Below are 9,734 nucleotides of genomic sequence, written 5' to 3' on the forward strand. Positions count from 1 at the left end.
CCGGAGAGATGTCTTAACCAGCAGGCCAGATGCCCATGCTTGTCAAGAAGTTTTGACAAATGCATCCATCCATGTAATTCACACTCTGGCTGCTTTAAGATGTTTTTTCTTCAGTGTTGTTTGGTTTCACTGTGGTAGGTATACAAATGACTTTATAAAAAGCTATCTTGCTTGAAATTTGTTGGGTCTTTTGAAACTGTGTTGATTTATATCTTTCATTAGTTCTGGAAAACGCTCAACCATTACCTTTTCTCCACTCTTAACCATCTTCCCCCACACCTCCAATACAATTTTCACTCTATTTTTATGTGACTTATTCTGTCTTTTAAAAAAAAAGTTTTTTTTGTGTGTGGTGTGTGTGTGTGTGTGTGTGTTTTCTTTGAGAGACAGGGAGAGACAGCTTCCATCCACTGGTTCATTCTCCAAATGCCCCTAACAGTCAGGGTTGGGCCAGGATGAAGCCAGGAGCCAGGATTTCTATCTAGGTCTCCCAACTGGGTGGCAGGGACCCAACGACTTGAGCCTCCACCTGCTGCCTCCCAGGGTGTGCGTTAGCAGGAAGCTGGATTGGAAGTAGAGATGGAACTCTCAGACGCTCTACTTGGGATGCGGTTGTCCCAGGCAACCTCACTCCCTGTGCCACAACTTCTCCTCTCTATTGTCTCTTTTATGCCCTCTCTTTGTTTCATTATGGATACTTTTTTCCTGATCTCTCTCTTCTAGTTCATTAATGTTATCTTTGGCTAAATCTAAATTGCTCTTTGAGTGTTTTAAAAAGAAAATTTAAGGGGTAAGTGCTTGGCCGAACAGTTAAGATCCCCACTAGGATGCCTGTGGGTACAAAGGTTTGACTCGACTTGCTCCCTAATGCAGACCCTAGGAGTCAATGGTGATGGCTCCGGCAGTTAGGTTCCTGCTTCCCATCTGGGAGACCCAAATTCAGTTTCTGGCTCCAAGCTTCAGCTCTCTGGTCATTGTAGACATTTGCAGAGTGACTCACTGGATGGAATTACTCTCTCTCTCTCTCTCTCTCTCTCTCCCCCTCACAAATAAAAAAGAAAGAAACAAAAATGCAGAGGCAAAAGTAATCAATGAATAAAAAAAGAAAATTTAAATGGAAAATGTAAAACAATAAAGATTAAAGTATAATGAAGCTACATGCACTTATCATCTTGCTTCAACAACAGCAAAATAAGTTCAGTTTCATTTCATCTATACCCCAGCACTTCCCCCAGATTCTTGAAGGATTATTTTAATGTAAACCCAACACATCATTTTATTGAGAAATATAGGAATATATATCTCTAAGAGTTAATGACATTTTTGAAAACATAACCATACTACTATGATTACAACTAACAATGACTAATTCCTTCCTTCCTTCCTTCCTTCCTTCCTTCCTTCCTTCCTTCCTTCCTTCCTTCCTTCCTTCCTTCCTTCCTTCCAGATTTATTTATTTAGTTAAGACACAGAGTTACAGAGAAAGAGGGCGAGATAGAGAGATAAGTCTTCCATCCACTGGTTTACTTCCCATATGACTACAACAGCAGAGCTGGGCTGATCCAAATCCACGAACCAGGAGCATCTTCTGGGTCTCCCACGTGGGTGCAGAGACACAAGCACTTGGGCCATCCTCCACTGCTTTCCCAGCCCATAGCAGAGAGCTGGATCAGAAGAAGAGCAGGGGCTGGTGCTGCTAAGCCTCTGCCAGCAGTGCTGGCATCCCATATGGGGACCAGTTCATATCCCAGCTGCCCCTCCCTCCCTCCCTCCTTCCTTCCTTCCTTCTTCCTTCCAAGATTTATTTTATTTATTTGAAAGGCAGAGTTACAGAGAGAGAGAGGGAGAGACAGACAGAGATCTTCCATGTGCTGGCTCACTCACCAAATTGGTGCAATGGCCAGGGCTGGGCAAGGCCAAAGCCAGGAGCCAGAAGCCTCCTTCAGATCTCCCATGTGGGTAGCAGGGGCCCAAGCTCCTGCGCCAGCCTCTGCTGCTTTTCCAGGCACACTAGTAGGCAGCTGGATTGGAAATGGAGCAGCCGGGACTCGAACCAGTGTCCCTATGGGATGCTGGCATTGCAGGCAGTGGCTTAACCTGCTACCCCACAACATCGGCCCCATGCAATTTATTATTTCTTTAAATTTATTTGACAGATAGAGTTATAGACAGTGAGAGAGAGAGAGAGAGAGAGAGAGAGAGACAAAGAGAAAGGTCTTCCTTCCATTGGTTCACTCCCCAAATGTCCAATATGGCCTGCACTGCGTCGATCTGAAGCCAGGAGCCAGGTGCTTCCTCCTGGTCTCCCATGCGGGTGCAGGGGCCCAAGGACTTGAGCCATCCTCCACTGCCTTTCCGGGCCACAGCAGAGAGCTGGACTGGAAGAGGAGCAACTGGGACTAGAACTCGGCACCCATATGGGATGCCGGCGCCACAAGGCGGAGGATTAACCAAGTGAGCCACAGTGCCGGCCCCATCCAATTTCTTAATATCATGAAATATTCCATCAGTGTTCAAATTTCCCTAATTTACTTATAAAAATCTTTTTATAGATTGTTTGATTTTGGATTCAAACAAGAGCTATCTATAGTATTTGGTTAATATCTGTTAGATCTCTTATTAACCTATAATAGCTTTCCTTCCTCCTTTCTCTCCTTGCAATATATTTGTTGAAGAAACTGGAACATTGATCCTGTTTGTTCCTGATTACATCCCTGAGGTGTCATTTAACATGTTCTCCTATTTGTCATATTTCCTGTAAACCAGTGGATATATTTAGAATCTTGGGTTTTGGGCACCAGTGCTTTGTGCTCCATATTCTGTAACACCCAGCAGCACAGGCTGTGAGATTTTATCAGTGCATTCATATGGGGTCAGCTGCATCCAACCCAAACCTCTCACCCAGTGTTTTTGCAGTCACTGCCCACAGGACCTGGTTATTAAAATGCAGGTATACTGGGGCGACCTAGTGGCACAGTGGGTTCAGCCACAGTCCTTCGTCCCAGGCATGCTATGTGAGCACTGATTCGAGTCCCAGCTGTTCTACTCCCAATCCAGCTCCCTCCCGCGAAAGCAGTGATAAATGACTCAAGTACTTGGGCTTCTGCCATCCACATGGGAGACCCAGACCCCAGCTGTTCTGGCCATCTAGGAAGTGAACTAGCGGACAGATCTCTTTCTCTCAGTCTCTCCCTCTCTCTCTCTTGGTAACTCTGCCTTTTGATTAAATAAACAAATCTTGTTTTAAAAAAAACCACGCAGGTGCACTGGGGGTAGGTGTTTGGCCCAGCAGTTAGGACGCCAGTTAGGATGCTCACATGCCCTATCACAGTGCCGTAGTGTGAACTGGCTCTGGCTCCTGATTCCAGTTTCTCATGAATGCGCACCCTGGAAGGCAGCAGGTGATGACTCAAGAAACTGGGTTCCTGTCTCTTACATGGGAGACCTGGACTGAGTTTCTTTGGCCTGGTCTATCTCCATCCATTGTGGGCATTTGGAGAATTAACTAGTTGTGTCTGTTTCTCTCTTTGACTCTCTGTCTTTCAAATATATACATGCATACATAAATATTTCTAAAATGCAGGTGCAATAAAATATCGCATAAAATTATCTTCAGACAAGCATATAAAGTGTATATGAAACATAAATACATTTATTTTTTTCTTTATTTTTATTTTTATTTTTTTTTGATAGGCAGAGTGGACAGTGAGAGAGAGAGAGACAGAGAGAAAGGTCTTCCTTTTTCCATTGGTTCACCCCCCAATGGCAGCTGTGGCCGGCACACTGCGCTGATCCGAAGAGAGGAGCCAGGTGCCTCTCCTGGTCTCCCATGCGGGTGCAGGGCCCAAGGAGTTGGGCCATCCTCCACTGCCTTCCTGGGCCACAGCAGAGAGCTGGCCTGGAAGAGGAGCAACCGGGACAGAATCTGGCGCCCCGACCGGGACTAGAACCCGGGGTGCTGGTGCCGCAGGCGGAGGATTAGCCTAGTGAGCCGCGGCGCCGGCCAAAACATAAATACATTTCAATGTATCCCAATGGACTATGGTCCCATTCTCAAGATATCTATTATGTGCATGCAAATATCCACCTCCCCAGTCCAAAATCTGAAACATTTCCTGTCCCAAGCACTTTGGATAAGGGATACTCAGTCTGCATCTCATTCCACATATTGGCTAGAACTCTTATTAAAAATAATTGCTTCTTTTTTTAAAAAAAATATTTACTTATTTATTTATTTGAAAGGCAGAGTTATAGAAAAGCAGAGGCGGAGAGAGAGAGAGAGGTCTTCCATCTGCTGGTTCATTCCCCAGATGGCTGCAACAGCCGGGGCTGTGCTGATCCAAAGCCAAGAGTCAGGAGATTTTTCCAGGTCTCCCACATGGGTGCAGGGCCCCAAGAACTTGGGCCAACTTCTATTGCTTTCCCAGGCCACAGCAGAGAGCTGGATAGGAAGTGGAACAGCCGGGACTCAAACTGATGCCCATATGGGATGCCAACACTGCGGGTGGCATCTTTACCTGCTATGCCACAGCACTGGCCCTGAAAAATAATTTGCTTCTTAAAGTAATTCAGTTTTCAATCCACAACTTCATAGTTTTTGTTTCCAGAGGTATGTTAAATATGCTGGGTTATTTTAGAGTTTCCTGTTTTCCAATGTATTTTCAAGTTTCTTCTTTATTCCTTTAGTCTTTTAGTTGGTCCACAACTTGACATTTACGAAACATACCGGCTAGTATTACATTGCAGTCCATTTTTCCATGAACAATATCCATCTGATAATTATTATTACAATATGTTCCAGGTGTGTATATATTGAAACTGTCTTCTCTTACATTCTTGCTGAAGATAGGTTCCGGCACCCGGGAGATACAGGACTAATGGCTGCAGTATGTCTGTATGTGCACACGCACATGAATGTGCACAGGTGGCTCCAGCTGGGGTTTATAGACAGCTACAGGCACACGTATGTGGTCCGTGTACACACATGTCAGGAACTGTACTTAAGTGCACCCCGTCACCAGCGCACATCCGGCAGGCACTGGTGCTGCAGGGCTCAGCTCGGGTACTTCACAGTTCTCCGGCTGCTCTCGTCCCCTCAGGTGGATTCGATGGCGTCAACATTTGAATCTTGTCTCTGACCCTCCAGAGGACTGGTCTGGACATCAGCAGCCCAGGTGCCTTGGGTGGAACCCTTCTAGTTCTTTCTGAGTCTCGGCTACCCTTCTAATGTCTTCCCTTGTCAGTTCACTCCACTTGTCAATCCAACAAAAGGGCTGGCAACGAATGCTTGCAAATGCCTCTTTTCTTGCTTCTGAATGGAGTGTCCTACTTAGCTCTGCAGCCCCAGCACCTGAGCCTGATGGCCACCGGCTTACAGGCACGCAGCTGAGGACAGCAGGCTTTTTGCCGGCTGCTTCTTTCCGCTGGGTCCCGTGGGGCCCCTCTTGGGCTTGGCTGACAGGAACAATGCTGGATCGTCGTCAGCTTTGTAGTCTGCTGCTTCAGCTTGACCTTGGTCTGCAGAATCTATGTGGGCAGCTCCAGCTGTTTTCCACCTGAGCCATGTGCACCTCTAATGCCCCAAGTCTGCTTTGTGACACGCTGCAATCTCCACAAATAAATCATCTTTGATGTATTCATTCGTTACTAATTGTCCCACAGCAGGGGTAGGGGTCCAGGCTTTTTGTGAAACACCAAGGAACCCTCTGGAGCAGTTGCCCTCAAGACGGCAGGAACTTTGCTCTTTAGGTGGTAAATTTGTGTGTATGTTGTCCCTTTTCTTCACCTTTCTCATCAGATTCATTCTTTTTACATTAATATTTATTTATTTGAGAGAAGGAGTTACAGAGAGAGAGAGAGAGAGAGGGAGAGACAGAGAGAGAGAGAGACAGAGAGACAGAGAGAGATCTTTCATCTATTGGTTCACTCCCCAAATGGCCACAGTGGCTGGAGCTGGGCCGATCTCCCATGTCGGAGCTGGGCCGGTGTCCCTTGTGGGTACAGGGGTCCAAGCACTTGGGCCATCTTCTACTGCTTTCCCAGGCCATAGCAGAGAGCTGGATCAGAAGTGGAGCAGCCAGAACTTGAACTGGTGCCCATTTGGGATGCTGGTGCTGCAGGCAGAGGCTTAACCTACTACGCCACAGTGCTGACTGCATAAGGGTCATCCTTTTTTTTTTTTTTTTTTTTTTTTTTTTTTTGACAGGCAGAGTTGGACAGTGAGAGAGAGAGAGACAGAGAGAAACATCTTCCTTTTTCCGTTGGTTCACCCCCCAAGTGGCCGCTACAGCTGGCGCGTTGCAGCCGGCACGCTGTGCCAATCCGAAGCCAAGAGCCAGGTGCTTCCTCCTGGTGTCCCATGCGGGTGCAGGCCCAAGGACCTGGGCCATCCTCCACTGCACTCCCTGGCCACAGCAGAGAGCTGGCCTGGAAGAGGAGCAACCGGGACAGAATCCGACGCCTCAACCAGGACTAGAACCCGGTGTGCTGGCGCCGCAGGCGGAAGATTAGCCTATTGAGCCGCGGCGCCGGCCCTCCCTTAGCTTTTTACCATTAATTTATCCCCAAACTCTCCCCTGGTAATACAAAGATCTCTTCTCCAAACATTCAAATGCATTGGAAACTATCAATTTTTAAAAAAGATTTATTTACTTGAAAGTCAGAATTACACACAGAAAGGATACGCAGAGAGAGGTTGTCCATCTGCTGGTTCACTCCCCAATTGGTTGCAATGGCCAGAGCTGCACCGATCCGAAGCCAGGAGCCAGGAGATTCTTCTGGGTCTCCCACGTGGATGCAGGGGCCCAAGGACTTGGGCCATCTTCCACTGCTTTCCCAGGCCATAGCAGAGAGCTGGATCGGAAGTGGAGCAGCCGGGTCTCGAACTGGCATCCATAGGATGGCATCACTGCAGGCAATGGCTTTACCTGCTATGCCACAGCGCCGGCCCCACTATCAACTTTATTTTATTGAAGAAATCACTCGCAAGCCCTTCTGAAAGGCTCTAATCTGGATGACTGGATTGCTAGTTCTGCCATGCGCTTCAGTGTCTTCTTTTGCCATTGCTCTGGTGATTGCTTTTGTCTCTTTGTATTGTTCTTGTTAAATGTTTGTTTGTTTATTTCTGTGAGAGGCAGAGAGATAGAACAGACAGATGGAACTCCCATTTGCTGGGTCATTCCCCAAATTCCTCAACGGTCAGAGCTCGGGCCAGGCTGAAGCCAGGAGCCGGGAACTCTGTTCAGATCTCCTGCGTGGGTGGAAGGGATGCAAGTTCTTGAGCCACCTCTTGGCCTTCCAAGGTTCGCATCAGCAGGAATCTGGAGCCAGAACCCAGGCAGGACTGGAACCCAGGCTTGTGGGCACCCAGCACTGTCATAAACGCTGCGCCAGACGCCCGTCCCGCCTTCGGAACTCCGCAGGTGTTTTCTGCCGTCCCTAACCACTAGTGTTAGGTCGATGAGCCTCCTCCAGCTCTGGTGTTTGACCCGCCATGTGACTTGTCCTTTTTCCCTGGCAGCCCTGAGTTGTGTCTGTGTCCGGGGCTCTGGAAGCAGTGGCGATGCCTCCTGCTTTGTTCTGGGCGCAGATCCTGCTCTTTCCCTTCGCAGGCTCAGCTCTTCAGCGCAGGGAAACACTGCTGAGTGACTTCCTGAGCAACTTCTCTCCTTCTGAGTCTCCGCTCTCTTTCTGAAGTTATCAGTTTTCAGATGTTCGACCCTCTGGACTGATTCTCTAATTTTCATCAATTTTCTCCTGAAGTCAAGCCAATTTGATCTTCAACCTTCTCCAATTTTTCTAATGAATTTTTATTTCACCTATCATGGTTTTGATTTCTAAGAGGCCCTTTTGCTTATCTGAATAGCAATTACTTTATTTAAAAAAAAAAAAAGATTTACTGGGGCCAGCACTGTGGCATAGTGGGTTGAACCACCACCTGCAGTGCCAGCATCCTATATGGGTGCCGGGTCAAGTCCCAGCTGCTGCACTTCTGACCAGCTCCCTGCTAATGGCCTGGGAAAGCACTGGAAGATGGCCCAAGTGCTTCCAAGTGGGCCCTGCACCCACGTGGGAGACCCAGAAAAAGCTCCTCGCTCTTGGCTTCTGTCTGGCTCAGCTCCGTCCTTTGTGGCCATTTGAAATGGGGAGAGACAGAGAAACAGAGACAGAGAGAGAGAATCTTCCATCCCTGGTTTTCTTCCCAAACAGATGCAACAGCCAGATCTAGTCCAGGCATAAGCCAGGAGCCAGAGACTCCATCTGGGTCTCCTGCGTGGGTGTCAGGGCTGCGGGTTACTTGTGCCATCTCCACTGCCTTCCCAGGTGCATTAGCACGAAGCTGAATGGGAAGCGGAGCAGCCTTCTACCTGCCAGCCTGGCAAGAGGTGTCTTGATCCTCTGCACCAGCGACTCTGCCCAGTGGGGCCTTTTAAAACAGCTTCCAGGGGCTAGTAGGTTAACCTCTGCCTGTGGCGCCAGCATCCCATATGGGCGCCGGTTCAAGTCCTGGCTGCTCCACATCCAATCCAACTCCCTGTTAATGTGCCTGGGAAAGCAGCGGAAGATGGCTCAAGTCCTTGGGACCCTGCACCCATGTGGGAGACCTGGAAGAAGCTCCTGACTCCTGGCTCAGATTGGCCCAGATCCAGCCATTTGCAGCATTTGAGGAATGAACCAGCAGATAAAAGACTTCTCTCTCTCTTTCTCTCTCTCTGTAATGCTGCTTCTCAGATAAATAAATCTTTTTTTTTTTTTTTGACAGGCAGAGTGGACAGTGAGAGAGAGAGACAGAGAGAAAGGTCTTCCTTTGCCGTTGGTTCACCCTCCAATCGCTGGTGCACCGCACTGATCCAATGGCAGGAGCCAGGTACTTATCCTGGTCTCCCACGGGGTGCAGGGCCCAGGCACTTGGGCCATCCTCCACTGCACTCCCTGGCCACAGCAGAGAGCTGGCCTGGAAGAGGGGCAACCGGGACAGAATCCGGCACCCCGACCGGGACTAGAACCCGGTGTGCCGGCACCACGGAGGATTAGCCTAGTGAGCCGTGGCGCCGGCCAGATAAATAAATCTTTAAAAAACTAGCTTCCATTGTCATTTTATGGATACACTGTTTCACCTTTCTGAGGCTACAGATGGTGGGGTTTTTAAATTTTAAAATATTTGTCTTATTTTTGCCCTCCCCTAATCTTTATTACCTTTAATTTGCTTTTTTTTCTCTTTGCTTGCTTGGTTTTGTTTCTCTCTTGTATCTTTAAAGTCCTTCCTTGAACGTCTAAGGACACTGCCTGGCTGTGTTAAGAGCGAGGAGGTCAACAAGCAGATTGGAGTCAGCTCAGGGCTGGGGCTTGCCTGTGGGATTGTGTGCCTCACTGCGACAGCTTCTCTTTGGGATTTTCCTTTTGTGCTGGAGAAATTCCCCAGAGAACGTTTTCCAGCGGCACCATGCTCGTGTTTACCTTTGTTTAGGGGCCGATTTTCTCATTCTGCTAAGCCGGTTGCCGTTCCTCTGCCGGCTTTCCAGCTTCGCAGACGTTGCATCTGCCTCCTTTCCTTCTTTGTTCTTTGGTGTGTGTTTATTTTTTCTTTTACAATAATACGTGCATTAGCACCTTACTCCGTCTTTCACCGACAGCTCCCGTGATTCCTTTAGGATCATTTTATTGGAGAACAACTGCAGGATCGTGCAGAAAGTCTGACACAAATTACCTGATTGCCCTGAAGTAGTGTATATATG

The 9,734-nt window shown here is 48.1% G+C and overlaps 1 pseudogene; it reads right to left on the bottom strand.

Annotated features, from left to right (window-relative positions):
- Window positions 1–5,162: 5,162 nt before the first annotated feature.
- LOC108178887 (phosphatidylinositol transfer protein beta isoform pseudogene) lies at window positions 5,163–9,656 on the bottom strand (annotated as a pseudogene).
- Window positions 9,657–9,734: the final 78 nt, after the last annotated feature.

This window comes from Oryctolagus cuniculus, chromosome 11 (genome assembly GCF_051225735.1).
Source record: "Oryctolagus cuniculus isolate XC-2025 breed Fujian yellow rabbit chromosome 11, ASM5122573v1, whole genome shotgun sequence".
Taxonomy (NCBI): domain Eukaryota; kingdom Metazoa; phylum Chordata; class Mammalia; order Lagomorpha; family Leporidae; genus Oryctolagus; species Oryctolagus cuniculus.